At 40.4% G+C, this 23,439-nt stretch overlaps 1 pseudogene; it reads left to right on the top strand.

The window, feature by feature from the left end:
- The first annotated feature begins 18,829 nt into the window (after window positions 1–18,829).
- LOC132520768 (neuropeptide-like protein C4orf48 homolog) lies at window positions 18,830–19,290 on the top strand (annotated as a pseudogene).
- The last annotated feature ends 4,149 nt before the right edge of the window (window positions 19,291–23,439 follow it).

The following is a 23,439-nucleotide window of genomic DNA, read 5'->3' as shown; positions in this document are numbered from 1 at the left end:
CTCTGTGTTCTAGTGTTAAGTGGAGCAGTTCATTATGACTGGAGTGAAAAGTACAAGGTGAGCATATCCCTGAACAGGGCTGAATGGTAACTCCTCATCTCTGAACCCTACATCTCCATGATTATTCTTTTATCAAATTAGGTACATATCTTGGAAATTTTTCCCACTGGTGTCCTTCTTCAGCCTTGAGTACATGAGCCCTGCGCTATGAGGTGGCCAGAGCACCTCCCCTCATACACTGCCCAGTGGTTACAGATTTATTACATGCTCACCCATAAAGGTCCATCTTTGATCCACATCAACTTCTCCCTTGTTTCTCCAGCTTCTTGCCTGCTTCAGTCTTTCCCATCAGCATCATGTGTCTATGTTTTTGCACATGTGATATCACTGTTTGGACTGATTTCACCTGTTTTAATGTGAAACTCCATGCTTCAAAACCCAACTCTAAAAGGGAAGGGAGGGAGGGAGGGAGGGAAGGAGGAAGGATACAAAGTACCATCCCCCCACCCCCAAAAAAACTCCTACAAAAACCAACTTATGAAATTTTAGTATAAAATCTGGTAGCACCTCTGGAAAAAGCATCTTTATTTTCCCATTAAAAATCCTTGTAATGCACAGAAAAAGGCAAACACAAAACCTTAAAAAATGAGATGATATTATCTTTCTAGGATTTTTTTCAGCTGCATACTCAGTCACCTGGGTTATATCCTCATGAGGGAGAGATTCTTCCTTAAAAAATGATGGAGGGCTTCCCTGGTGGCGCAGTGGTTGAGAGTCCGCCTGCCAGTGCAGGGGACACAGGTTCGTGCCCTGGTCCGGGAAGATCCCACATGCGGCGGAGCGGCTGGGCCCGTGAGCCATGGCCGCTGGGCCTGCGTGTCCGGAGCCTGTGCTCTGCAACGGGAGAGGCCACGACAGTGAGAGGCCCGCGTACCGCAAAAAAAAAAAAAAAAAAGATGGAAAAACATAATGTACCATCACTGTTGTATTTTGATAATAAAGCCTTGTAAGAACAATTTATGTAATGTATTTATGAAGTGGAGAGAGCCTCTCCTCTCTCTCTCTCTCTCTCTCTCTCTCTCTCTCTCTCTCTCTCTCTCTCTCTCTTTCTCTGTCTCTCTCTGTCACACACACACACACACACACACACACACACACACATATTTTAGCTGTGTTTAAGCACTTGGCATAGATAGGTGGGGTAGAAGAACCAGACTGCAGAAGAGGAGTTGGGGGTTGGTGATGGCTGATGTTATCTTTGGAAGTGTATATCCAACAGAGAAATAGTTGTAAGTAGGTAGGAAAAAATGACCCAGTTAAAACAGTGCACACTAGGGAAGGGAATTGTTGGGTTGGTTATCTTGGTTTTCGGTCACACTGTTGATTCAGAGTATGAGCTCATAAAAATCAGTAAGAAAATCAATAAAAAGCAAATATTATGAATAAACAGTTCAGAAGAAAAGAAATTCAAGTGACTGAAAAACATTTGAAAAATATTTAACATTACACATAATTTTAGAACGCCAAATGAAACCATAGCATGCCGATTTTAGTTTTGATGTTGATGAGGATTTCAAAAACGAGTAGCACTCAGACACTCTCATACAGTGCTAGTGATAATTTAAATCTTTTCTGGAGGGCAATTTGACAATGCATATCAAGTGCCTAACAGTTAACCACATCCTTAGATCCAGTAACTAACTATATTACTAGGAATTCATAATGGGAATATAAATAGAGGTGTGTATAATTATTTACTACAATGATGTTTATCACAGCAGTATTTATAAGCAAAAGTTTGGAAATTAGACAAGTGTTCATCAATAGGAAAATGATTACATAAAATATTTTTTAAAAAGCTTTATGTTATTACAAATCATAGTGTTTAAAGAGTATTGAATGATGTAGAAAAATGTTCATAGTATAATATGAAAAAAAGTAGGTTCACTGTAAATTTCTTTCAGAATTTAAAAAATGTAATTCCATTGCATTCTCTCCTCCACTGTTTCTGATGAGCAATCTTTTGTCATTCAAGTTGTTGGTCCCCCTGTTTGTAGTGTGTTGTTTTTACTCTGGCTGCTTTCAGCAACTTTATTATGATGTATCTGGCTTGTAATTGCCTTGAATTTATCTTTTTGGGATGCAGTATGCTTCTTGGATATCATTGAATCTCTCTCTATATTTTTTTGCCAATATATATATATTTAATTTATTTAATTTATTTTTGGCTGCGTTGGGTCTTTGTTGCTGCGCATGGGCTTTCTCTAGTTGCGGCGAGTGGGGGCTACTCTTTGTTGCAGTGCATGGGCTTCTCATCTCAGTGGCTTCTCTTGTTGTGGAGCATGGGCTCTTGGCAGATAGGCTTCAGTAGTTGTGGCGCTCAGGCTCAGTAGTTGTGGCTCGCGGGCTCTAGAGTGCAGGCTCAGTAGTTGTGGCACACAGGCTTAGTTGTTCCGTGGCATGTGGGATCTTCCCAGACCAGGGCACGAACCCGTGTCCCCTGCATTGGCAGGCAGATTCTTAACCACTGCACCACCAGGGAAACGCTTTTGGCTGATATTGTAAACTTTTCAACATTATTTCTTCAGAAATTTTGTCTGTGTCACACTCTACCTCCTCTCCTTCTGGGACTATGACAATATAATTTTTAAACCTTTTGGTATTGTCCCAGAGGTCCCAGAGACCTGTTAATTTTTTTTCAATCTTTTTTCCTCTGTTGTTCAGATTGGATAATTTCTATCCAATTTCTAACCTTAAAGTTCAAAGACCTTTCCTCTGTCATCTCTATTCTGCCATTGAACCATCCACTGTAGTTTTAAATTTTGGTTATTGTATTTTTTTAGTTTTAAAATTTCCATTTGGTCCTTTTTAATATCTTCTATTTCTCTCCTGCAGCTTTGTCTCTTTCCATTTATTTCAAGAGTGAGCACCCTCACTTGGAGCATGGTTAAAATGCTTCTTTAATATCTGATAATTCCAACATTTGTAGCATTTCAGGTTACCTTCGTTGAATGTAAGTCATAGAAATTTTCTCCCTTCATGTGTTGAGTAATTTTAGATTGTGTCCTGGACACATTGAGTATTACATTGGAAGACTCTTGGTCTTATGTTCTATGGAAAATATGAATGTGGTTTTGTTTTTTTTTGTTTTAAGCAGGCAATTGACTGAGTTGGGTTCAGGCCATAAGTTCAAGCTGGCTTTCTGAGCCCTGTGGTTCAAATGTCAATTCGGTTTTCAAAGCCACTGCATGCTTCTTGTATCTGCCCTGCTGTGTGCCACTAAGTGACCAGTATAGGACCTGGGCAGTGCTCTACTGTATAGATTAGTTCTCAAAGCCTGTGGTTTACTGTTTAAGTTCGGGAGCATGCATGTGAAGTTTAAAGGTCAGCCCAGGGGTTGATACACAACTTTATGGGGTTATTTTCCCCCACATTCCCCTCTTACACATCTCCTGGGAACTTTCTAGCTCTGAGGATCCCCCTTCTTTGTCCTTCGGTTAGAAAGCTGAGGCTTTGAATTAGTTACCCTGCTGTGTACTTTTTGCTGTGTACTCCCAGGTCAAATGAGTGGTAAGAGGACTGACGGGAAAAGGAAAGCAGTGAGATTTCCTTCCATGCTCTTGACTCAGAGTTTTAGGCATCTGCTTTACTGTCATTGCCATCATTTCTGCTATTTGGCACAGTTATTACTGCCACTGCTGCCACCATGGGTTTGCCTTAGGGCTGGGGAAAGAGAGAGTGGAAAACAACAAAACAAACACCACCACCACCACCAGAGGAAAGTTACACATTCCCTCTGTCTTTCAGGGGCTCGTGGGACCAGAAGGAGGGTTTCAGTAAGCGCTATTCCTGTTTGCACCTCGCATGCTCTTCTGGGTTTGGAGCTATAAAGGCACTGTCAGTTTGATAGTACTTCTGCTTTCCCAAACTGCCAGCTAGCCTTTACTTTTCAGAGTCCTCAGATAGATGCTGCATGCATACTGTCTAGTATTGTTAGTTACTTCCAATGGGAGAGATGATGTTTGGAATTCATTTCTTTAAGGTTACATTTATTTATACCTCAGCTGCTGTTTATGTATACCCTACTGCCAAATTCTGATTTATGTGGGTGGGTATTTATCTGTTTATCCCTAGCACCCCAGCACCAAGTTTGACACATAATAGATGTTTTGAAATGTTCAAATTGAACTTCTTTCCAACTTTCCTACCTTTGTCCTTAATGGGTTTGTTTTCAGTTATTTTTAATACCATATCTCTAGGAAATCATTTGGTCTATCATACTGCTCTGGCTAAAGCAAACTGTGATCCAAATGCCCAAATACACCATGCAGCACCTCACTTTCTCCCTGGGAATAATTTAAATGGAGGATGCAACTCCTCCGCTCAGTGTCCTCTAGACTCCTAAGAAGGCAAAATTGCTATCAATTTACCAGTATTACTGGTTTCCTTAAGGTAGCATCTTTCTCTTATGGGTAATAAAATATGGCCTTCAGTGCAAAGTGGTCCATATGCTTATGTAGATGGAATTTTTTAAAAGCATCTCTGTATCCCCAAACATCAGAATAAATAACTATAAGTGTGAGTCATGTGTTAACTCATCCATTAGTAGAAGTTAGAAAGAAGCCAAACTAATAAAAGCAAAGTAATATGGCCATTAAAAGAAGCAGTGAAAAGTAGCATCTTAAGTGAGAGTTTTACAAGGAAGGGGCTAGTGTAAAGAGACCCACTCTTGGAGATTTTTTCCTTTTACTCTAGAGAACATTAAGGAGAACTTAGTGGAAGAAGGATGATAAAGTTAGTTTCTCTGTTTTCCTTTTCCCTAACAACCCCTCCTCCAATCAAAGAAAATAAATAAATAAAAGATACCCAATTAATGGCCAACCTGTAGGCTGTTTGCAGTGAGTTTGGAAATATGTTGTAAAATAAATATTAAGACCTTTGTAACTGTTTACAAGTCTGGCAGCCAATTTTCAGGAAACTAATTACTTAAATGCTTAGGTAGCAGGAGTATGGAGTTTTTAGAGATTCTCCCACCCCTTTTTTGCTTCTGGCTATGATTTGTGCTGTGGAAATGAGAAGGCTTTTTATTTTTTAAAATTTTGTTACCACTCAGCCTTCTCAGCAAGACACTGAATGAACCTAATGCAAGGACCTAAGGTTGCCTCATTAGCAAGAGTATTAAAGGGTCTTGCAGAATTGTTACAACAGCTAAGGGGGATCAGACTGGTGTGGGGGGGCAATCATTTCTCCCTGAAAACAAAACAAAACATAAAGTCATAGGATTTTTTTCTTGACATTTTTTGAGTCAGTCCTTCGAGATAGATCTAGGTTAGTTTTCTACGTAAGTTTTTAGACCCTTACAAGACTGTGAAGGATGTAATAAGGGTTCCCAGGCTATTGTCCTTTCTGATTATCTGCTTTATTAATTCTTTAGATTACAAAACAATGTAAGATAATTATACCAATGAGCCTATGCAAAATATATGAAAAAAGTTTAAGATGTCCTTCAACCCATTCTCACCATAATCTCAAACAATTTCCTGCATTTTAAGTAGCCCCAGAGAAGCTGTGCTTTCACCTGAAACGAGAAGGCAAAAGCCTCTGAAATATCAGATTTCTTTGCTTCTGACTGGAGTTACATCAAATTAACACAGTTACACCATCTAGGCAGATGCTGGTCTCAGGCTCTAACTGGCAGTTCTGTATGCCATTGATGAAAACAAATGGGAAAACCTGATTTTTACTTAATTAATAGTTTGGTAGCAAAGTATGAGCCCATTGAGCATAATACAGGGTATTTTTTGACAGTACAAAGATCCAGAATTTACCATCATTTGCTGCCTGGCCCAGTGTCTGTGGGCATATCTAAGTCATTTACTTCCAGCCTGGTTATATAGGTCCTGACTCACACCCAGGAGGTAACTCATCAGCCTCTCCTTCGGAAGGTGGCCCAGTCTGGGGATACAGCTGACAGAAGTAATGGGTTATGGATGTTCATATTGCCAATGAGTAATGATTATATTTGCCTGCATTCTCATTCTTGTGGCAACTATGAAAAAGTAAACTTCTGGATTTAATGGGCCCTAGTACTTACTATCAAGGTGACATTTATGCTTCTGGAGACTGTCAGTTCTCAAATAATGAAATCAAGAATCATTGACCATTAAGCTAGTAGTAGTCTTGACAGTCTCTTAGTTGAATTCCTCCATTTCTGGGCTCCCAGCTCGATGCCAGCTGAGTTGAGTAATGGGATATAATGGATTTTGGAATCCTTAATCTTCTTACTAGCTGCCTCTGGTTCCCCCTATGTAAAAAGAAGAATACTAACATTTTTCTTATAGGGTGGGATCATTATTAAATGAAGAAAGGTATATGAGTTCAGTAATACCTTTTTTTTTTCCCCTGGGCGCAAGAATCCCTTAGTATGCCTGCAGCCTTCCTGTATATTTTAGACCTGGTGTTATTTGAAATCAGCAAAGGAGAAAATGCTGTATTTGCCTCTCTCCAGGGGCAAACATTTTTACCCTGGTGAAAGCAGAATTAGATGGAATTCTTCCATGCAATATTCACAGTTATATTACACAATAAAAAGTTTTGCTGAACAAAACTTTTGGGAAATGCTGAGATAAGCCAAGTGACATGGCTCCCTTCATTTCAGGAAATCTCAGTGTCTTTTTGAGAATGGCTTTGTATCATCAATAGAGTGCTGTATGAAGTAGTTCCCAAATATATTTGACTTCAGAAATATTTTTTCGTTTGGAATATCTTATTGGACTAGAAACATGAAGAAAAGACTTTGGAAAGAATGGTCGTATAAAATCCATATAGCTTGACCTTTGCTTGTTCAACTTGCGCAAGCCTTCCCCAAACAAGGTGGGCCTTGATTTGATCTGCACTGATGAGTATTCCACACAACACCACATGGGTTCTACATGCTGTATGAATTTATGTAGCAATTTTTCCACAAGCGACCATCTGGCATCTGCTTGAATACCTCCAGTAATGAGGTTCACTGCCTTCCAAGGTAACTTCTTCCATTTTTCACATCTCTGATGGTTAGAAAGTCCTTTCTTATCTTTAGTGCCCATCTGTCTACTTGTGACTTTTGTCTATAGGTCATAGTTCTGCTTTCTGAGTCCATGTAAGACATATCTAAGATACTCCGTGTATTGTAAATTCTAAAACTTTATATACTGTTTTTATCTTTTCTTTCCTGTGGCCTCAACATCCCTGCAAATAGGCTGTGAGTACCCTGCCCAGGTGACCAGGTACACCAATATGATAGGTGGGCCCCTGCCACAAGTTCCTCTTCCTACCATCTCCTGACCTAGTGACCTTCAGAGGCATCAGTGATGTCCCCTTGCACCTTTTCTTGTGTATTCCATCCTGACCCCTAGTAAAGGTGCTTGCACACAGGTCCTCCCTCTTCCTTGGCTCCCCACCTGCTTGGCTGAGCTGGTTCCCTTGGCACTCCTTCCATGTGGCCCCTCATGGTGTGTGGTGACTCTGTCTCTCCAGGACCTGTGAGTATAATAAGCTTTCCTCTGTCTCTCCTGTGTCCCCTCTTATGGCCACACCTGACTGACCATCACCTAAAAGAACCTGGAACACTCAGCCAGGTTAAGTTTATAATTCGTTGTTACAGAATAGAGCCAAGCCTAATGTCGCATACAAAGATAGCTCTCCTTTCTCTCTACTTCAGCCCCACTTACTCTGGGTCCTAAGCTGTTAATACTTAGGATGCTTGAGCCAGTTCTCCAAGGAGCAGACTCAATTGCCTGCTTTCTTGACTTAAAGAACTGCTTGTGTGAAGCATTGTTCCTAGTGCTGAAAATAAAGCAAGCCATCAGACATGGTCTCAGAAATGCTAACAGTCTAGGGGGTAGAGAGGCCTGCAAAGAGATAATGATAATGCAATGAGACATTACACAATGATAGTTGAGGTGCTATGGGAACACAGAGGAGAGAGCCACTATGTCTGCTTGGGAATATCAGAGAAGACGTCATAAAGCGGGTGATATTTGATCTGATTTTTGAAAGATAAATAAGAGTTTTCCATGTTGGGGAGGTGGGGAATAGACATTTCAGAAAAAGATAACATCATGTAAAAATGTATGAGCTGTATTTGGGGAACTAAGAAGTTTGGTATGTCTGGAATGTAGGATGCATTGAAGCATGATGATAAACGAGGTAGGATGAGGGATAAGACACATTTTTTGATCCCATGGCCTTCTAAAAGAAATGAGAAAAAAAAGTTATTGGAAGGAGAGATCAAGTACACAAGAGGGATTAATCTTAGAAATAAGGGGTGAGGTTTTGAGGAGAGTAGAAAAAAATTGGATAAAAAGCTATGAAGAGTAGAAAAAGCCCATCTGAAAAGGCTGCTTACTGTATGATTCTAACCATATGATCTAGAAAAGGCAAGACTGTGGAGACAGACGGTCAGTGCTTGACAGGGGATGGGGGAGGAGAGGGATGAATTGGCAGAATACGGAGGATTTTTAGGGTGTGAAAATATTCTACGTGATACTATAATGAAAGACACATGTCACTATACATTTATTCAAACCCATAAAATGTACAGCACCAAGAGTGAACCCTTAGGTAAACTATGGGCTTTGAATGATTACAGTGTGTCAGTGGTAACAAGCATAGCACTCTGAAGGGGGATGTTGATAATGGAGGAGGCTATGCACATGTGGAGGCATGGGGTGAATGGGAAATCTCTGTACCTTCCTCTCAATTCTGCTGAGAGCCTAAAAGTGCTCTTAAAAAATAAAGTCTTAATAAACATTTTTAACAAGCTATATATGGAGACTTAAAGAGTATAAGAGGTGACTAAGAGGTGTGCTCAATAGCAGTAAGGAAATAGCATTAACTTGTATGAGAGCCAAAGATTCTGTGACTTCCTCTGCGGTGTCAGTTCAGATTTAGGAGTGGAGATAGCAGGTAGGAAGTACTTTGAGGTAAGACAGAAACCGTGGGAGACCAAAATCAAAGCAAGACAATGAAGGCAAAAATATTTAATCTGCAAAGCATTACATGCTCCTAAAGAGCATCAACAACTGCTACTGCTCCTATTATTACAACTACGCTAGTACTAATAAAGGAAAACATCAGAAGAAGATTCTAGGGTGATGGCAATAATATTACCAAATGGTTGACCAAGGCATCCAATCTAAAGGAAAGTGAGGCCAGAACTGGATCAGGAGGAGTGGACAACTGTAAATCACAGTGAGAAAGAAGGCATCATAATGTAGAACAAGACCCAGCATTATTCAGAGTAAGTAAGGCTAGTTGCTGTAACACCCCAAATCCCAGTGTCTTAACACAATAAAGGTTTATTTCTTGCTCAGGGGAAATCTGGTGCCAATGTTCATTGTGATGGACTTCCTTCAGGTGGTAGCTCAGAGACCCAGGATCCTTCCATCCAGCAGTTTCTTGGAATCCTCAACTTATAGCTGAGCAATTGGCAAGAGAAAAAAAATGCAAATCATGAACCAAATGTTAGGGGTCAGTGGGAAGTGGTTTACATCGCTTTTGTTCACACTGCATTGGCCACAGGTAGCTTTAAGCCACATCCAGACATATTGCAATTGGGAAATATGGCCCTTCTGTGTGCTCAGAAGGGAAATAAAATTTTCTTCTGCAAACATCCCATTGCCTCTTCAACACACAGTCACTGCCCTCACAATCTAACATAAATGAAGACAGACAACCAACATTATTTCAATGAGACAGTCACATTATAAACTAGGTTCTGTGTAGTCACACAGGAAAAAGTGATTAATTCTGGCTGGGTGAGTCCAACGAAGCATTACTGAAAGATTGACTTTTAACCTGAGCCCTGAAGAATGTGTGGGAGGCAACCTAGCAGAGAAGACAGGGAAGAAAATTCCTGATGGAGAGAGGCACAGTGGCCAAAAGTCAGAACTTTGGAAGGACGTGACATGTTTAGATACATGGGGATTGTGGAGAGGAGGCCTGGAGGATGAAGCTTTAAGAGAGAAAAATTCAGCTTAAGGAATGTGGGGCTAATTTAAGGGTAAAGTGTGACCCCATTAAAGATTTTAAAACAGGTGATTGACATAATCAGACAAAATTTTAGAAGAATAGTTTAAGAAGAAATGTAGACATTTGTGTGGAGGGGAGCAATGTATAAAAAGTAAGTCAGAAAGAGAAAAACAAAGATATATTAACGCATATATGTGGCATCTAGAAAAATGGTGAAAATGAACCTATTTGCAGGGCAAGAATAGAAATGCAGACGTAGAGAATGGACATAGGGACGGGGTGGGGGGAAGGGGAGGGTGGGATGAATTGGGAGATTAGGTTTGACATAAATACACTACCATGTGTAAAATATATAGCTAGTGGGAACCTGTGGTATAGCACAGGGAGCTCAGCTCGGTGCTCTGTGATGACCTAGGTGGGTGGGATGGGGGTGGGAGGGAGGTCCAAGAGGGAGGGGATATATGTATACATATAGCTGATTCACTTCACTGTACAGCAGAAACTAACACAACATTGTAAAACAATTATACTCCAATAAAAAAGGTTTTGCAGTGATCTTGGAGAGAAATGATGAAAGCTCTGTAGCAGGAGCAGCAGGCAGGAAGTGATCAATCAATCAGTCAGCTGGTTGAATGAACAGAGTTGTCTTTCTACCTCTATCTCCCAGTCACTGATGTGAGGCTGTTGACCTGAGCTGAGAGAACTCCATCTTCTCCATCTTCTAAAACCCGTAGCCCCATTCTCATACTTCCTCTAACCTGCTCTCTCCTAAGTAACAATGGACTTCATTTCATTTTTTAAAACTTGCCCAGTTCTTGATTAGTTAAAGGTTACATTTTCTGGTCAGAAAGACTATAAAGATTGACAATAATGCTGGAATTTCAAGCACTGGAAAAGCTGACAAGCTGTTCATTTTGAACAGAACATTTTATATTTTCATGAATAAGGCCACCTATATGAGATGTCTCCTTAATTTCCACATATACTGTTATCACATACCAGGTGGACCAATGAATTCAATTAAGCAAATGGATTTGCTTAGAAAAATCAAAGCTGTTATAATTGCCTCTTTTGAACACCACCATTTCTGTGTCCAACGCTGCCTCATAAGCAGTAATGGCTTATTTTATGGACTGTACCATTCCTGGTTATCAGTTATATTCTTTGAACAGTGTCAGTTTGGACCACAATGTCATATCCTTCCCTCCCCAAAGTGTCTCTCATAGGAATTTGAGCAGTTTACATTGTCAATAATGAAGCTGGAAAATTACTGGCATTGGAAAAAAGAGATCAAATAGCAAGATCATTGTGACTTAACTGAGTAACAGTATGGTGTTTTCATCAGTTGTCAATTCAACTGCTGGACTTAACTGGTGTTGTGTTTGAAAATGTGATAAGTAATGACACAAATACGTATAATCATAAATTTGAAGCTGGGAGTTTTCTTTTGTGGCTTTATTTTTCGTTCCAGTTCTCAGCCCCATACCCTCTTCTGTCCCCTGAAGACAAATATTGCTGTGCGTTGTCTAAGAAGCATGTCAAACAAAATTACTGGTTAGACTTTTTGTAGAATGGGTTTTCAGACTCCTAGTTAATAGGCTCCATATTACCTTGGGGTCCTTGTGTGGGTGACTTGTATAGACTGAGTTACTGAGCCATTTGCTCTGCATCAAATGTCCACGAGGAATTATCACAGCCAGACCTTGAGATTTTTAGTCATATTTCTTTTAGTTCTTCTATCTATTGCACCAAGTGTAGGGAGAAAATCAAATTCTGCAGTCTATTCAACAAATATTTCTTGAATATTTGTTATGAACATTCAAGATAAGGTGGGATAGGAAGTGAAGATAAGCAAAACCCTGTCTCTACACAAGGAGTTCATAGTCCAGCAAGGAGATATACACACAAACTCCTGATAGAGAATGTAGGGTGTGTGGAAGGATGGAGCAGAGGGGACAGAGTTAGGAGACATTTGAAAAGATAGCTTCAACTGGATTATCTACAATTTCAGGCTAAAAAGGTTCTAAACATTTATGGTGGGTAGTCACTGTGCTAAGTCTTTTGCATGCAAAATCTCATCTAATCCTCACAATTCTATGATATGGGTGTTATTATCCTCACATACAAATGAGAAAATTGAAAGGAATAGGCATCTTTGCCAAGCTAAAAAAGGGAAGAATTGACCTGTCTCTGTTTTTGATATTTGAATGAAAGGGCTCATGCCCCACACTACTTGCAGTGGGATTCCTACATTCTAATTTATTACGTGATTATGGCAGGAGGAGGGATGGTGATTTATGTTATCCTTAGTGATCTCTGGTTGGGAACCTTTTCTAGACAAATCATTATAGTTTATGGTTTGTCTTATCCTACACAGGAGGTCCTGTCCTAGTTTTAGATTGCCCCAGGCACAAAAAACCTCCTTTTCTTATTTCTTATTTTCCCATGCCCTTCACTCTCAACATTCACCAAGTATGACTCACATGAGGCATGTGTGTTCAAGCAGAGTATCAAAGATGAGGAAGGTACATAGAGAAGTAGAGAACACTGGATATCTGCAGAGGAATTCCTTCAAGTCTTTGACTGAGTACTGATATGCACACGTATGGGATAAAATTCCTAATGGTGGAGAAAGAACTTCCATAAGACAAAAAGACTCACATAGAGCTGGGAATATTTTTACAATCCCACCAACCATTGGAGATACCTTGATATATACTGGGTATTGATAGGACATTGAAAAAAGTCATGCCTTAGTAGTGGTGCTAAATTAGCCCCAGGGTAAAGGCTTCTCTGGAGTCACTATAATTATAAAGTTTAAAAGCAAGTCTCAAAATAATCAAATCGATCTGAAAGTAACTTAGCTATATACTGTAACAAAGACCAACACTCTCAAAAAGAGTGCAACTAAATAGAACAGCCAACCAATACATAAGACCTGGCATCCAATCAAAATTTTCCAGGCATTCAAAAAAACTTGAAAATTAGGCCCATAATAAGGAGAAAAATAAATCAATAGAAACAGACTCAGAAATGACAGTGATGATGGAGACAGCAGATAAGGAATTTGAAATGGCTATTATAAATATTTATGAAGATGTAAAGTAAAATACAACATGTTAAGGAGAAATGGAAGATATTTTAAAATATCTAAATGGAGCTTATAGACGTGAAAGATGTATCAAAAATGAAAAATATAATAGATGGGAATCACAACAGATTAGACACTGCAGAAGAAAAAATCAGTGAATTTGAAAACATAGCATTAAATGCTATACAAAATGAGGAACACATAGGAAAAAAGACTGTAACAAGTGAACAGAGCCTTAGTAAGTGTGAGACAATATCAAGTTGTCTAACATACATAAATTGGAGTCCAAGAAAGAGAAGAGAAAGATGGAAGACAGATAAAAAGATTTGAAGAAAGAACATCAAAAGTTTTTTTTTCAAACTTGATAAAAACTGTAAACCCACAGATCCAAGAGTTTTGATAAGCTTCAAGCAGAATAAATATTGAACACACATACACGTGTACATGCACCATACATACATATACATACACACAATGGTAAATCAAAATCCAATTGATGAACATCAGAGAAAAAAGAAAAAAAATCTTAGCAATCAGAGAATAAGGACACATATAGAGAGGAATAAGGATAAAAATGTCAGAAGACTTCTCTTAGGAAATGATGCAAGCCAGAAGGCAGTGGAATGAAGGGAAAAGGCAATACTTTCATTTCTATACTCAGAAATGAAAGCAAAATAAAAATTTTTCAGATAAATGAAAGCCAAGAGGATATCTCGTCAGCAGACCCACACTACAGTAAACGTTAAAGGAAGTTTTTAAGGTAAAAGGCAAATGACACCTTCAACCTGGGTCATTACTTCATTTGTATGATTTGGTTGTTTCCTTTACTGGATCCACTGATCTAAGTCTTGCATTGATGGTTCCATATTACTTCTGCCATGAGATATAGGATATATTGCAGACCTAGCCACTTAACCTGAGGTCAGTTTGGTTAAAAAACCTGAATCTGAGTGTCCCTGCCTTATTAGTCCTGCAGATAAACATAAACCTCTAAGAGAGGCCATCCTCATTGTCAGCTTGTTTAGCCCTATCTAATAAGACAGGTAACCCCTCTGGTCCATATATGGTCCTGTTTTATATCTATACTCTATAGAAATAGATTTTAAGCTGTTGCTGCCAGCTTCCAGATTTAAAGCCTGGGTCTTACACTCTTTTGTCCACCTCACCCCTGCACCAGCTTCTCTTCCTGGGTTCTCTGTTAAGTGAATGGCACCAGTTTTCGTCTAGCCACTAGAGTCAGCTTGATTCTTCCAGGTCCACTCAGTCACTAAATATTTTCAAACTTCTTTCAAGTCTGTCAACGTCTATCCTTCCTTATTGCCAGCTAACCTAGTCTAAGCCCCTACCATTCCTTACCTGGACCTCAGCAGTGTCTCATGGTCCTCCTATGTTCACTCAATCCATTGTCCACACTGAAGCCAGAATGACCATTTAAAGCTCAAATCTGATAACACCACTCCCCTGGTTAATGCCTCTCATTCTCTTTATGTTGAAGTCTAAGCCTCTTAAACTTCCTATGATCTTTAATAATCCAGCCTTTTCCTATTGCTGTAGGATCACCTCTTATCACTTGCTACCTCCAACTTTTACGCATTAGACAACTAACAATCCTTGAATGTTCCATGTTGTCTTTTGCTTCAGGACTTCGTGGAAATTGTTCTGTCTTCCGCAAATGCTATCCCCCTTCATCTGATTCATGTGTCATCACCTCCCTAGTGAAGCTCTTTCTGACATCTCAAGCCTGGATTAGGTACTCCTCCCCTGTTCCTAACATTTTAGTAGTACTGATCACACTATACTGTAATGCCTGTCTACTTTTGCCTCCTCAAATGAGACTATGAGCAACTTGAGGGCAGGAACTGCCTAGCACATTGCCTGATACATGGTTGGGTGCCCAATGAGATTTATTGAATAAATGGTAGCTATTAATATTAATTATTGATTTAATGTCATTATTAATTCTTCTAACACCTCTACATTTTCTACAGTGGCTGACACATGTTAGTCACTCAGCACATTTTACTACATTAAGCAGCCATTTGTCATTTACTGTATTATGTATTTGATGTATTGTAATGCCCTTTTGTAAATATGATTTAATTTAATTCTATCAACCTTCCTACCTTGAAGTATGTTTTATTATCCTCAATTAAAATATTTTTAAAAAACTAAGGTTCAGAAACTTTAAATAGCTTTCTCAGGGTCAAATTAATATCAGGAATGGTGTTCAAGCTCAGCTTCTCTTTCCAACTGAAGAAAATATATAAGTCTAAGAAGAGGGGAAGAATAATATGCAGCTTCCATACTCTCTGTCCAGTCTTCCCTTTATCAGATTGATTTAAAGAAAAATAACTTAATATCTGTGTTACACATTTTCCCAGTGAAAAGTAAGAGAAAAGGAAAGGATCCTAACACTATGGATACAACATTTATTTCCAGTGTGTACCTGTGAAGTCTATCAAAATGGAATGTAACTCAAAGAAGAAGCAAATTACAACTCTTGTGTGATCAAATCTTTATCTGCAGGTATTTGATGGACCTATAAGTAGACAAGGCAAATTGATATAATACCACAGAATCTTTAATCAGTGCATCAGACGGGAAAAGGGTGAAATGGATGATGATAGTGACTTCGTCTCCGACTGGGATGTAGAATGATTATGTTTTCACAGTCAAGTTAGATTAGTATGTGTAGATGGATTAAGTGGCTGTCTGATGTTGTTGAAAAAGGGAAGTGAAGGCATCTCTGAATAAATATTTTTCACCTAAAACATTGCCTGAAATTCCACTATGAGGGAACCCAGTCAAACATTCCTTTGGGCAGAGAGTTTATATGAGAAATCCTGATACAACATCCTCAGGAGGCTGTGTGATGGAGGGAAAAGCATTCTGGCTTTTGAGGTCTGCTTTCTTGCTCTGCTGATTACTCATCCTGTGAACTGGGCAACAGGGCTGTTTTCTCCTCTGTAAAATGAAGAGTAGGAGCACTTGATCTCTGTGTCCCATCAGCATTACCATTGCTGTGGGTCTATGGGTGATCAGTGATCCTATCACTACAGTAGGCTGACCTGTCTCTAATTCCTCCCCTCCCTGATTCCCATATTCTGTCCAACTATCGTCAGTGCTGTGTGGACCACTGGATGGCCAGGAGTTGGCAGTAGATTGGTGGAAATTATACGAATCAGGGAAATCCCAATTATTCCTATTTATTTCTCTCTACCCTTTTTTTTTTTGGACATTTGACATGAATTTCTAGAGTATGTTTCCAGCTAGAAAGCATTTTTGCTGAGCCATAGTTTCATCTTCTTTAAAATGAAAATGCATAATATGTACTTACAGTCTCCATTGAAGACTTCTTTCGCCTTGCCTTAAGTAATAGGTGAGGTTTTAATGGGCATTGCAGTTGTGACAGTGTTTAACAAGACTCCTGACACAATGTAGGCAGTGCAGGAAGTTAGTTTCCCCTCCCTGCTTTTGCTTTTGCTGCAGATCAAGTAAAACCAACATATGTATCCTTATACAAAACTTGGCCTATACAAACATGCAGCATCTGACTTTTAATGGTTCCTCATGCCTGGAGAAATAAACCAATTATATTCTCCTGAGTCAACCACCTCTCAATAAACATGATTCCTTTTGCAGAGTTTGATTTCTCCTATATGTGTGAGAGTGAGGCAGCATCTAATTAGAGCTAGGTTGCCTTAATGAGAAGTTGCTTGTCATTAAAACTCTCATCCTTGAATTGCCTGCCCTGATCTGGAGACATCCACTTGGCCAAGGCTCCCGGTGCTTGCTGCCACCAAGAAATCTTGAATGGCTAGGGTTAGAGGGTCTGACAGTGATGTCAGTTGCTGTATCTGATTTCATGTGACAGCTAATTAAACATTCATTCAGAAAAAAATAAAGAAGTTGTTGTCATAGTAATGACTGACTCCCTGAGCAGGATGCATACCCCCAATTGGAGTATGTGCCAAATATCAGTTTGTTGTGTACAATGTAGGAAGAATTGAGACTGTACTTCAGGGAGAAAAAAATTTGATATGGACAGAGTTTCCCGTGCTTGTGCCATATTGCTTCCCCTCTGTGCAACCATGATTTTCCTCTGATTTCTATTTCCTTTTCCAAGAAGGTTACTTTTCAGGGATTTGTACACTTGTTAAGTGCATTCTGTGAAACTGATGTTGCAGGGGGCACACACATTACAACGGCAATGATGGTGGCGCTGTGGTGATGGTAGTAGAAAGCTGTGTCAGCCAAGGCACAAAAAGCCTACAATAAGCAGAAACCTCACAATACCACAATACCACCTCTGCCACTATCAGCTGGACAGACGTACGTTTGAATCTTGATTCCTCAAATTTATAGCTTTATGGCCTTGGGCAAGTTATTTCATCTCTCCAAGCATTATTTTCCTCATATTTAAAATGAGAATAAATAAAACTACCTACTTTATGTAGTTGGTATGAGAATTAAATGAGGTAGTTTGTAAAGTGCTTGGCTCGGCAATGGCATGGGGTAACCACTCAGTGAATTGTAGCTATTGTCATCTTATCTTGACGGGTGAAAGTGGTAATAATGTGATGTCCTCGATAATTTCACAAGGTCCACAAACTAAGAAAGCAAATTGGAAAGAGAATTTGGCATTAAAATCCAATCCCTTAAGCCTGGGGAAATATTGTGGTCTGACTCTTTCTGCTCTCGCCCCCAATCTTACCAATTCAAAGCATCGTCCTCAGGGAACATTTGGTAAAAATGGTGGGTTGAAAAAAATGTACGTTGCTTTGCTCCATTCTCAAACTCCATTTAAACAACAGCGAAGAGAGGCATCTTAAAAGGCAAAAATCCACAGGAGTGGAGAAAATGAAAAAAGACAAAGTTGCAAGCAACAAAATTTTAGGAAGTAAAATGCAAATGAATGGGTGCTAATTAACTTAGCAGCACAGAAAAAGCTGAATCTTAAACTAGCACTGGTAAAAGTTGAAAAAGAACTGATTTACATGCAGAACCCCTCAAAAACTTATGCATTCACACCAAGTTCCTCAGGACTCGGGAGTGAATAGACTTGCTTAAAAGTCTGTTTATGACACAGTTCTCTAGATCCCTTCCCTCACACCTTGCAGCCAGGTGTATACGCTCCCCTACTCTGGTAGAAGACTGGAGATGTATTCTCTGGATAGGATAAAATAGATACTCCCTGGACTACAGGATACTAGGCGCAGTTGATAGTATGGCACCATTCTGAAAACAAGGACAAGAAAACGTGTGTCCTAAATATTGAGGTCTCCAGCCAGCTCTGCCAACACAGCTACAAGAATGGCAGCCAACCAGACTGTGTCCTCCAATATAAGACTGGAGGATTCTTCCCCAGAACTGTGATCAGCCGAAGAGGAAAGATTTACAGACATTGATATAAAATGGCCCAAGCTCATCATTAGAGTCCACAGTCAACAAGTCTCCCCACCCCCTTTAAGTCCAGAGCTACTAATAAACTTTCTTATGTCCTGTACTAGTAGGAAGTGAGAAGGGAGGGGAGGGGAGGAAAAAGTGCAATAATTTACAAAGGATCATGAATTAGAATCATTTCAGATTTCTCTCAACAGCTGCACAAGAAGCTAGAAGATCATGGAGGAGAGCCTTCACAATTCTGAATGAAATGATTCCTAACTTAGATATCATACCCAACTATCAATCAGGTTTGAGAATAAAATAAAGACATCTTAAGAGATGCAAGTTCTCAAAATTTTACCTGCAATATACTCTTTTTCAGAGAGCTGTTCTCTGCCAAAGAATGTACTTCCTTTAAGCAAGGGGGAAAACAACAAAAGAAAGAATGCCTCAAAAATATATAATTCTTCCCGAGTCGCCCACGCTGCTGTCGCGGGGTCCCCGAACCTCGGGCGCCCGGGCTCCCTCCGCTCCGCCATGGCCCCCCGCCGCTGGGCAGGCCCCCGAGGTTGCCGCCGCTGATGCTGCTGCTGAGCATCGGGCTGCTGGGCGCCCAGGCCCATGCGGAACCCACCACCGGGAGCGCCGTCCCCGCGCAGAGCCACCAGTGGATGGACTGCCATGCTTTCGAGTTCATGCAGCGCGCAGGGCAGGACCTGCGGAAGACGGCCTACAGTCTAGACGCGCGGACGGAGACCCTCCTGCTGCAGGCCCAGCGTCGGCCCCTGTGTGACCACTGAGGACCCTCAGCCGGCATTGTTCCCTCACCAATAAACACATGGCCCGGCAAAAAAAAAAGAAAGAAAAAAAAGTATATATATATGATTGATGGAATAACGGATGTTTCTGACCATTTTGAGACAAGAGCTGAATAGTTGGCAGAGATTTGGATGAATTAGTGTCATCTACATAGAAAAGTAAGCAAATTAAACAACAGCAACGAGACAGTCATTAGCTCTGGAGAAAAAAATAGTTGTTTAGAAAGGAAAAGTGATCAGTGAATACCACAGGATTCAGCTGGGAAGAGTGTTTACATAGTTGTAAAAGAAACAGAATATTGACCTAGCCCGAATTAAGAAGTAACTGTCATGAGAATATTTGGGTGGCTGGAAGGATGTGTATATGTGATAATGGAGAAGGGAGAAAAACAAAAAAATCAAGAAATATCAATATCTGGAATAAATACGAAACTAAACCAAGCTAAAACCTAGCTGAAATAGTTGAAAGAAATTGTCTCGGGGAGGGGACTGTCAAGTGCAGGGGAGTTACTCCTTTCTAAAACAAATCTGTGGAATCATCGACTTTAAATGTAAATATATAACCGATTAAAACAAGTATACAAACTAAAAAGCAGAAGTAAACCTTCTCAAATGGGCCATGAGCTCTCTGCCTGTGGACTTCTCTGATTCTCATGGGTTGCTGAGCAAGCCCCAAATAGTATATTTTCCTCACCCATCACAGGAAGGGTATGAGAGAGGATGCATTTGGGAATGTAGTTACACATACCTATCCTTATTATAGTGACTAATATTTAAAAACAATCACAGTTTTTATAAATGCAAACCCCACACAATTTTTCCTAAGTATTTTTCCTTTGCTGCTTACCCTGGTATTCCTAGGTAGCTGCATCTCCAGTGAGTGGCTGGGAACGAAAAGACTGCCAGCAGAGACAGGTAGAAGTCAGGAGAAGCATCCAGACACCAGCAGGATGGTGGTTAGCAAGGTGGTAACAGCCAGTGGTCAGCAGAACGTAAATAACAGCAATAATAACTGTTCACATGAGTGTGGAGCTTCTAATTTATGAAAGACATCCTTTTAAAAAAAACGCATGCCCTAACTGAGGAGAGCACCATGTGTCTATTTAATAAGACACTGAAGTGTAGGCATTCTGGGTCCACCGCCCCATCTGGGCTCCCAGTCGAAAGCCAGCATGAACTGCAAGGCACGTAAGCCAGCCACATGGGATGTCCAGCCCATATGAGCTAGGTAATGCCAAGCCCAACTTCTATCTGACTGTCACCCCATGAGAATCCCCCAAGGGAGAATCACCCAGCTGGGCCTAGTTAGTCCAGAAAACAATGAAAGATAATAAATTTTTGCTTTAAGCCACTAAGATTTGGGGGGTGGTTTGTTATGCATCAACAAACGTTACAGTGATAATCTACTCCAGCCCTCTCATTTTCCCGATATGAAATCTAGAATGGGGGTGGCCAAGGTTTCAGAGCAGAGTGGTGGTTGAGTCAGGAACAGACTCAGGCCTCCAGACCCTCGGGCTGTGGATTCATCGCCAAAGCCGTTTAATCTATATGAGATCCTGCCGATGTTTTCTTCTCCTTCTCTTCCTGCTCCTCCTCTTCCTCCTCTCCTTCTTCTTGTAACTTTCAATTTTGATATTTCAAACTTACAGAAAATTTCAAGTATAGTTCAAGAGACTCCCATACACTTCACCCAGATGCGCCAGTTGTTCGCATTTTATTTACTTCATTTGCCAGTATTCTTTCAAAGAGAACATTTTCCCACAGGAAGGCTGCCCACAAAACTGACTCCTGCCAAGTGGTTAGTCACTGCTTAAATCATGGGAGTAGAAATGGGCACCTGGGAATGAGACGGGTGTAGGAGGAAATGCTGTGGAGAAAAGGGAGAGCAGGATCACTCAAGACCAGATTTTCTCCACTAAGACAGTCCCTGGGAGCAGTTCCGTAAACTGGTCTGACGTACTGAATACATGTTAAACTTGGAGTCTGAAGGCACAAGTTTGAACCTTGTCACTAAATATATGACCCAGAGTAAGTTTCCTTCTTGTCTCTGAGCTTGGTTTTACCTTTCTTTATAAATTCAGATTACATAAACCTATGCATGTGAACCAGCTTAGTGAACAGTGCTAAGTAAACTAATTTTAGTCACCTGTATCTGGTAGAGTCACTTGGTGAGCTTTTTAAAAACTTTGATGTTATGGCTCCATCTCCAGAAATTCTTATTTAGATGGTCTGGGGTCCAAGCACTATAAGATTTGAAAACTCCTGGATAACTTTTAACGTGCTACTAAGGTTGAGAACCGCTGTGATAGGCAACAATGCCGTCAGAGTATACTTACACTCTGGGAACCCTTCTGGACTAGATGTCCTCTGTCATGGCCCCTTTCCCACTTTTGGTGCCACTCTCCTCACCAAAGTAAAACCTTAGTTGGGAGTATCCTCTGTTCTAAGCCTGGTGTGCTTCATAGTTATTTGATCATCTCATTCCTGCATTGTTCATTTCTGTGTCCCTGATAATTCACACTGGTAAGATTGCTTCCTAGAAGTGCCTAGCAGATTCTCAATCTCTCTGTTACTAGTCAGAGTTGAGCCCTTGTGCACAGGTTTTCTGTTTCCACCGCAGAGTTCAACAGCTGTCATTCTTCCCCGATAGCTCTTTGTACACCTAATTGCTGCCATACAGATCTATGTAATTTGGGATTGGCAGGAATTGTGACTCAAATGCAAATAAATACCTTTGAAAAGAAGTGTGGAAGGGATTTTATATTCCTTGGTGGTCTTAGCAGGGCAAAAGAATACTTTCCCAGATGAGTGTAACTTTTCTTTTATTGCAAATATATTTTTCTATTTCCCTTTTCTTTTTTTTTTTTTTACTATTGATACAAATATCCCAGAGATGAACTAGTTGCTACATTTTACAGTTTAAATCCTTCCTTTCCTCTTTTCCTCCCTTCTGCTTTCCGTCCTTCCTTCCTTGCTCTTTTCCTTCCTTTTTCCTTCCCTTCCTCCTCCCTTCCCCACTCCCTTCCTCCCTCTGTTAAAAAAATATTCATGATACTTGTTAAAGATGACAAGGCAGACTTTATTCAAAGGGGACTATCATGATAGTTGTAGGGACCACTGCAATGGAGTTTTACAGTAGAGGAGATTGGGCTCAACTCAATACAACAAAGAAAAGTGGGAACTTATAGCTAAGGAGCAGGGTGGAGATCAGTGATAGAAAATTACTAAGAGAAAACATCAGAGATAAGGGGGGATTCTGATGGCAGACAAGAATGATCAGATTTCACCTGGGGGATGGTGGAGGATGTGGATATGGAGGGAGATCAGGTATGGAGGATGGGGGATTCTAGCTAAACCAGCTTTGCAGGATTCTTGCTAAAATTAGACAATGTAAAGACAAACCCAGAGACCTAAAAGTCAGGGCCTACTTGGGAAGAGAAGTCAGAGGAGTCTGATCAGAGTTTGGTCAAGGAGAGAATCTTTGTCTCCTCTCTCCTCCTCTACTCTCCTCCTCTTTTCCTCCTTCCCTTCCTCTTTCCTTCCTTCCTCCCTTCCTACAAAGCGTTTACTGAGCACCTACCATGTATCTGGTGCTCTGTTGGGCACAGAAACTGGAAAGATCAATAAGGAAGTGTTCTGCCCTCTGTGGAACTCCTGGTCTAGGATTACAGAGCAACAAACACAATACAATTGGAAAGATGTTAAAATGGAATTATACAAACTTCTGCAGGATATGTTTGGGATATGTACAGAGACGATATTTTAGCTGAATTTGGAAGTACAGGCTAAAGATTTCTTCAGGCAGAGACTGGAGGAAAGACATTCTGGACAAGGGGACCGTAGGTGCAAAAGCCCACGGTGTGAACTGACAGGGTGTGTTAGGAGAATTGCCATGGTAGTTCAGAGAACAGAAGGGTTTTCTTGGGAGAGGAGGGATGATGGAGAGGGATTACTGTCTAGGACTGGCTAGTGGAAGAAATTCTTAGGGGGAACATCCGTCTTAATCCACTCTGGTCCAAGGTCTGTTTGGTCTCCCATCTCTCAGGTTCCCAAGCTCTATTTTCTTAGCATCTATCCAAGCCCACTTCTTCCTGCTCACCCATGTGTTCATTGTGTCCCTGGCACACCGGC

This window comes from Lagenorhynchus albirostris, chromosome 5, assembly GCF_949774975.1.
Source record: "Lagenorhynchus albirostris chromosome 5, mLagAlb1.1, whole genome shotgun sequence".
Lineage (NCBI taxonomy): Eukaryota > Metazoa > Chordata > Mammalia > Artiodactyla > Delphinidae > Lagenorhynchus > Lagenorhynchus albirostris.
The sequence above is the reverse complement of the archived record's forward strand: the minus strand, read 5'-3'. Positions and strand labels throughout refer to the sequence as shown.